This window comes from Anarhichas minor, unplaced genomic scaffold, assembly GCF_050575085.1.
Source record: "Anarhichas minor isolate MPS153535 unplaced genomic scaffold, ASM5057508v1 ptg000021l, whole genome shotgun sequence".
NCBI classification, from domain to species: domain Eukaryota; kingdom Metazoa; phylum Chordata; class Actinopteri; order Perciformes; family Anarhichadidae; genus Anarhichas; species Anarhichas minor.
Genome location: NW_027466467.1, coordinates 836,720 through 844,966, shown reverse-complemented (window position 1 = coordinate 844,966; position 8,247 = coordinate 836,720).

The following is an 8,247-nucleotide window of genomic DNA, read 5'->3' as shown; positions in this document are numbered from 1 at the left end:
CATGTCAGTATATGTTTTTTTATACAAACTGTTTCACACAGAACGCAACATGTTTTTTCTCCAAAATGAGGTTGATTTTTCTCAACTCTTGCACGGCGGATAAAGGCTTCAGCCAATCACGCTAAGAAGAAGAACGGGTTGAGTTACACCTAGATATTATGCAGACTGGTCTCATCCACCATTCGTACACTTGTGTTACCGGACACAAGTGTGTTACCGGACACACGTGTGTAACCGGACACACGTGTGTAACTAGACAGATACGTAACATGACATTTGATGAACAAGGATGTTATTTGAGAAAAGCCGGCATGCAGCACTTCGCCATTGCTTTCTGTTGTTGCCGTATCCAGGTCACTGCAGCATGCAGACGTGGACTGTGGTATCAGAACGGTACCTGCACACGCTGACCCACTTTAGTCCCGTTTGTCTTTGAAGGAGAAGACGAGAGATGCGTCTGCATTTAAGGAGCTACGTGAAAGCTGCCAGCGGAGGGACATCAAGCTGGTGGTTTTAGAGTTCAGCTGCTGTTTTTATGGGTTTGTAACTGAAAACAGAAGAGTAGAATGAAAGTCTGTTGGATGTGTGTAACTGTCGTTACAGCTGCTCACATCTGTGATCGAGGCATCTCCGTGTCACTTTTTGGACTTTTGAGCTGCCTGAGTGACGGCTGTTTTTCGCAGCGAAGAGGTTTCCATCTGTTTGCCGAAGGCTTGAGTGATCAGTCAGATGCATTAAACTTCAGTTTCTGAACCAAGAAACCTGCTGGCGGCTTTGAAAAAGCATGTTTTCTTTATAAAAATCGCCAAATTTACACCATGCAAGGGCGTAGGTTTGCATAGGGTCCATAGGGACTAGTCACGACCAAAGTTTGGGAAAGACACAATTGTCCCCACCAATATTTTGTCAATTTTAATTGCCTGTTAGAAAAAATAATTTTGCACAATATATTTGCAAACTCATTCGTATTATTATTAGTGCTGGGCAAGTTAACGCGATAATATCGCGTTAACGCATTAATTAATTAACGCCGACAATTATTTTATAGCGCGTTTTTTTATTTTGAAAGTCCGTTGCTCACTGGCAGCGGTGGAGGAATGGAGACTACTGGACATCGCTGCGGTAAAGTCAGCAGACACTTACACTTTAGTGCACCTATATGCTGAAATTCACGGTAAACGCATTGAAACGGCACAGATCGGGAGCGAGCGAAGGACTTTGAAAGTTAGCGGAAAGATTAACGTGAGACAACATCCGGTTTCTTCAGACGCACATCCGGTTTTCAGAATAAGATGCCAACAAAGTATGAATTATATTCACATTAAGTATAAAACATGCTACCTGCATCTCGTGAGTTAAAGGGAAAATACACCTAAATTGTGGGTAAAGTGTCTTTATTCTTTGATCGCTGGGTCACCATCATCACCTCGGAGTTACAGCATTATATTGATGAACAGTAGAGCTGCATTCACATGCTCTGACTGTGATGAAGACAGACATTTTTGCTGAAACTTACTGAAACATTTTATTCCTGTTGCACAGCAGTGGAACGTTTCACATAAAGTCAGCACACTGAGCACAGATCTATGAACTGTCTGAAACAATGGATATCTGCAGCCCCAAATGGGCCCCAAAAGAAATTGCAGCGCGCAAACAGGTGAACGGCAGGTGAACGACAGGGGAACGACAGGGGAACGACAGGGGAACGACAGGGGGGAACGACAGAGGGGAACGACAGGGGGGAACGACAGGGGGGAACGACAGAGGGGAACGACAGAGGGGAACGACAGAGGGGAACAACAGGGGAACGACAGAGGGGAACGACAGAGGGGAACGACAGGTGAACGACAGAGGGGAACGACAGGTGAACGACAGAGGGGAACGACAGGTGAACGACAGAGGGGAACGACAGGGGAACGACAGAGGGGAACGACAGAGGGGAACGACAGAGGGGAACGACAGGGGAACGACAGGTGAAAGACGGGAACGACAGAGGGGAACGACAGGGGAACGACAGAGGGGAACGACAGGGGGGAACGACAGAGGGGAACGACAGAGGGGAACGACAGAGGGGAACGACAGAGGGGAACGACAGAGGGGAACGACAGAGGGGAACGACAGAGGGGAACGACAGGGGGGAACGACAGGGGGGAACGACAGGTGAACGACAGAGGGGAACGACAGGTGAACGACAGAGGGGAACGACAGGTGAACGACAGAGGGGAACGACAGGGGAACGACAGAGGGGAACGACAGAGGGGAACGACAGAGGGGAACGACAGGTGAACGACAGAGGGGAACGACAGAGGGGAACGACAGAGGGGAACGACAGGTGAACGACAGAGGGGAACGACAGGTGAACGACAGAGGGGAACGACAGGTGAACGACAGAGGGGAACGACAGAGGGGAACGACAGAGGGGAACGACAGAGGGGAACGACAGGGGAACGACAGGTGAAAGACGGGAACGACAGAGGGGAACGACAGGGGAACGACAGGTGAAAGACGGGAACGACAGAGGGGAACGACAGGGGAACGACAGAGCGGAACGACAGAGGGGAACGACAGGTGAACGATAGGTGAACGATAGATGAACATTAGGTGAACGATAGGGGAACATTAGGGGAACGATAGGTGAACGATAGATGAACGATAGGGGAACATTAGGGGAACGATAGGGGAACAACAGGTGAACACAGAGAGGAGAGGCTGTAAGTTGAGGTTGTATAGAGTTAAATAGTCTATTTGTACGTCAATGTGGATTCTCAATAGTTTTCAGTGTGGTAACAATTGTGGGCACTATAGCTGACTATAGTTTCCATTGTTTTCCAAATTTTGTAAAAAATAAAATCTCAAATAAATCCAGCTTTCTTTTAAATTTTCTTTATGATTCATTGCATTATAGCTGTGTTCTAATGAGCTAACGACATGTTTGAGTTCTCTACTTCTAGCCATGATGGTGCTGTTTCTATAGAGCTGCAGGACTCTTATACTGCAGCACAAAGAGGCCTCAGTGAATAAAATCTGACGGGAGCCAAAATAAATCATTGCTGGAGGTTCAGTTCAGTGAGTTTGAGGTAACGAACGTTCAGATTTAAAGAATCCGAATCGCCTTCCATCCTCAGCCGAAGGATGAAGTGAGTTCAAGGTCTCTCTGAAATCTAGGGTCCTACTGTTTCATCTAAACCGAGACACCTGTCCCCATTTATGAACACCGCTCTCACAGAATGATTCACGATATGATAACAATACAGCTCACTCCTAAAAATAGCTGAGTCTGTTGTGTTGAAATTATGAGGTCACACTGTTGTTTTGTTTTTTTAAATAAACCACCGTGGGAATTTTTGTCGTGCGACTTACAAAACAGGAAGACTTTTACTTCACGCCATGAGTTGCAGCAACTGCCGACTTTACCAGTCTAAAAATAGTCTCTCCCCCCCCCACGTCAAGGCTGTCAGAGGCCAGGACGGCGAGGAGCGTTCAAGAGGGAATTGGATGGCACCTGGGAGGGAAAGTTCAGGGATTAAAGGACACACGATTATCAGAAGTCTGTTTTAACGGGTTAGGAGCCACAGAGAGTGCGTGTGCGTGTGCGTGTGCGTGTGCGTGTGCGTGTGCGCGTGTGTGTGTGTGTGTGTGTGTGTGTGTCGTGTTGCCCGGCTGTCTTTTTCTGTCATCTGTCCCCAGCTCACACACACGACCCAGCTGCCCCCAGCTGTCACTGTATCTCAAGTCTTAGCTGGTGGTCCCAGTAGGTCTACATGTGGGTCAGACTTGCACACACACACACACACACACACACAGCACATATATGAATATGTGAATGACAAACACATGAACTCTGCTACTATGTAAAAAAGAAAAACAGTTTGAGGATATCTCAAGATAAACACACACAAAGAGAGGGGGGGGGAGAAAGCACAACTTCAGCAGTCTAATTGGAGTGAGATCTAATTACTGACGCTACCTACGCATTCTTTAACAATAATTGTATTTCCTCCCCCTTGTTTTCTCTCTCTCTCTCTTCCGCTCTGTGATTGTTAATTCTTTCATGTTTCATTTTTTGCAGCGGCTGCAGTGTTTGTAATTAGCCTACTGAGATGCGCAAAGCATCGCGGCGCTTTCCCCCTTATGAGCTGTTAGCCTTCACACACACACACACACACACACACAAACAGAAGCCTTTTAAGCCAGCGAAGCAAAAGCGCTGATGCTTTCGACGTTCCAAAAAAAAAAGAAAGCAGGACTCTAATCAAAGTGGACGTGCGTTTGGCTGCGTCCGCAAAATAACCGCAATTCCCATGATTCCTCCTCGCCGGGTTCACTTTTAATATTTTGTCTCTGTGTTTTTTTTTTTGCTTCGCCTCAAATTAAATCCTCATTTCGAGGAACTTACAGCCCGCTGAGCCCCGCGGGGCGACTCAAAGGCCGGCAGGAGAAACCCGACGCATGGATGTGAACAATATTGTCAGACAGCAGGGCGTCGCTCCGTCTCCTTCATGTCCCTGAGGTTCACCATTCATTTCTAACATCACAGTTGAAACAACAGAAGGATATTTTGACCGCCCTTCTTCCGGTAAAACAATCTGGGTTCTTTTTCTACCAGAGGGTTGTTTGGTAGATGAGGATCTTGTTTTTGGAGATAATAGATGGCGTCCCAGTCGCCGCGGGTCGCCTGTGTAACTCTAGCATACACCCCCTCCCCTCCCCCGGTGTGTTTTTGGGAACGCTGGGAGGTCCGGAAACGCCGCCCCACCTACAGCATGTCGGGTCACAGTTTCCCTGTCTTTGGACATCTGGAGCTCAGACTGGCATCCACGCCCAAATGATCCTCTGCAAACAAATATGTTTTTAAAAAATGAGGACGCAACCGTTTACTGAAGCAGAACAGAGCTGGAGAAAGAGTCCTCGGAGAACAAGGCAGCAACATGCAAATACCAGCTTGGCCTTCCACTACCACGACTGGCACATCCACTTCATATCAGCTTCTGAAATTGTGTCGCCGTGCTGTTTGTTTTAGTATTTACAGGCTCCGATATCTTCTACATAAGCATCTCCATCTGTGCCCAAACCATCCGCATGGACGGACATCAATGGATGCTGCACCCTGACGCGGCGCATCCGTTCTCTAAATGGGTCGTATTCACCCCCCCCCCCCCCCCCCCCCCCCCCTTAACTCCCTGTGTTTTATGAGGCAGGTTCACATCTGCTGCTGACTGTCTTGTCACAACTCCTCCATCTCCATCACAGCTGGTGCGTTCAAGGAGTGGCCCGGAACTTTCCAGCGGGAGTTATGTCGGCTGGGTTCCTACTTGTTTTCCTCGAGATGTCTGTTTGTTTTTTACCTCCGACTGACATCCGAGTTCTTTGTTCCCTGAAGGAGTTCTGACTCCCTCTGTTCTGCTCTGATCTCCTCAGGATGACTTTTAGTATTATTCATTTGACTTTAATTGAGAATTTCATTGCATCTTTTTTAAATTAGTGTTTCAGTTTTCATCTCCTCCCATCCCTCCTTGTCTCCTTTCCTCTCCTTGTCTCCTCTCCTCTCTGCGCGTGGTTCATGGTTCTCTGGGTTCAGGCTGAGCTGGTTGAGCTTTGGCATCACACACAGACGTCTCCTCACCGCCTTCTGTTCACACATATGGCCCTCCGCTGGCTTTAGTAGCTGGAATCTCTTCTTTTTTTAAACTGCAGCCAAGCAGACTTATATGAATATATTTCATTTTTTCATGTGTTTTTGAAGGTAGCAATGCTCAACACTAACTTTAAATAAGTGGTTGCCAGGTTGGCTTTTGGTTGCAGAAAGTACGGTTGCCATTTTGTAGTCACCTTGTGTTTTGATTAATTGAGATATTATACGACAGCTTTATCATAAAACATTTAATAAAGCAACCAAACTAAATCCTTCCCGAGACTAAACAAATTTCATCTTAATTTCTTCGTTTCCTCTGCTTCTTTTTTTTTTATCAGTTTGCACGTTTGTTTGTGATGTTGAGAGTCAGTAACGACCTTTCACCGCATCGTCGACCCGCTTCCTTTGCTTCACCATCGTCTCTCAAGCAGAACAGGTGGAGGCGACTTAAAGCACCAACGCAGCTGCAGCGTGTTCTGGTTGTGACTAGAACGGCAATCTTTAAATATCACTAATTAAAATGCCTTTACTTCGGGTTGTTCTTTCTCCTGTTTTCGATCCCTATTGTACCTCATATTTAAAAGTTGTTGCCGCTGATGGCCACCAACAGCCAGGATTTGGTTGCCAAATCCCCAAAACGGTTGCCAATGGCAAACTGCCAAGCAGCTAAACGTGGAGCGCTTCGGGTCCAGTGATTGTTCAACACGGAGGTCGCAGGTTTACGATGCTGCTGCAGATCTCGGTGATCACAAAGACACACACTCTCTGTGTAAAAGAACAAAGCAGACGTCCTTCATGCTCACGCCGGAAGCATAATCTCACTCTGCTGTTGACACATCGCAGATCACCGGATGAGAGCGAGCCGGCTCAACACCTAAAGAGTGTCTAATCTCTGCACTAAATATCTAAATCTCATTGAGAAGGTAAAGCGCATTCTGATCCCGAGTGTTTCGCTCCACGGCTGCCAGTAGACGGCATGCAGAGACAGATCATGTGTGTGAATATATAGATGTAGATATATATATATTTATATGTGTGTGATAGTTGTAGCGGCGTCAGTGTCACATGTCAGTCTGGGAACTTCCCCCAAACGAATGTGACCATTTTAAGAAGCTCCCTCCTCCCGTCGGTGGCCAATAATAGAGGCGTCAGCTGCTACTTTGGGGGGGGGGGGGGGGGGGGTTTGAAAGGTGACAGCAGGAGAGAGAGAGGGGGGAGGAAGAGTGGAAGCGAGGGAGGAGTGGACCTTAAAAGTGCCACTGAACGTCCTTGACGAGATCTCTCCGATGGGAATTCCTTTGCTTCTTTTTAATTGGCCGCTGAGTGGCATTTCCGTGTCCTCGTTGGTTGCTGAGGTGAATTCCAGTCGGAGCACTTTGACTGCGACACTGATTCTTCAGTTTCAGGATGCTCTCTGGGTCTCCTGTCTGTCCTGGGTCAGCGGTGGCAGGTACTCTGTTCTGGTTTTCAGCAGCCCCTCTGGTGTCTGCTTCATGCAAAATCCTCAGAGCCTTACTCACAAGTCAGGAACTGTGTGTGTGTGTGTGTGTGTGTGTGTGTGTGTGTGTGTGTTTGATACCTGAATCCCTTTCCACCGTGGATACAGCTTCTTCTTCTTCTTCTTTTTCTTCTTCTTTCTTTTCTTCTTTTCCTCCCATGGAAAGGAATGAAAGCCTTTCTATAACTTTTACCTTTCGGTGCCTTCAAAGCTCCCTCCTCCCGTCCCGCATCCTCCACGCACATCACCTCCTTTTCATCATACCCTCAGTGATGGCATTAAAGTCTCAGGATGCCACCCAGGATGCCCCCCCCCCCCCCCCCCCCCACACCCAAATCAAATAAAAAGAGGAAAAAGAGCCACTTTGTCAGGGAAAGGGTGAAATGTGTTCTGGGTAGTCTGCAGAGTGAAGGATCACAGCTTCTGGAGGTAATGTGGAGCTTTTTTACTGGCACAAAATATCCCTCGAGTATATCTTAGCAATTAAGTCAGGAAATACTGAAACACAAGTTCTCAGAATCCAAGATGACGCTTCAACCCGAGAATGTTTAAACAGCAAATCAGTTGATTGTGAAGTGAGCTAATGGTTTTAGCGCTACACCAGATCTCCTTCACGAGGCGGCTACAGGTACAATGACTTTTATTTGCAAAGGTAGCCCTGACTGTTACTCTAAAAGGGGTTTGGTATCATCCTTTCCAATTATCACGACATGTTCTTGAGCTGCAGTCGTTGGAGCGTAACGAGGCGTAACACTACCCCCGGTCCACCCTGTTATTAAACACCAAATGGGAAATGCATGCGCCCTCTGCTAACTATAGATTTCACAGAGCAGTTTTCACATTGTGCTCTGTAGCTGATGACAGAACATCTCCAATCTGCTTTTAGACCTTGTGTCTCGTTCCCCCTGAATCCCTGTCCCGAGTCCACTCGCAGAGGAAGACACGTGTCGAGTTAAGTGTTTCTTAAAAGACGTCCTCACAACCCGATAGTGGAGATGGTGTCATGTCTGGGTGTTTTATTTTTGTCACTGAGCAGCAGCTAGCGTGTAATGTCCAGCAGGGATGTCCGGAAACCAGAAGTTTAGTCGTCGATATCGGTGAAATCCCAAGATTCACG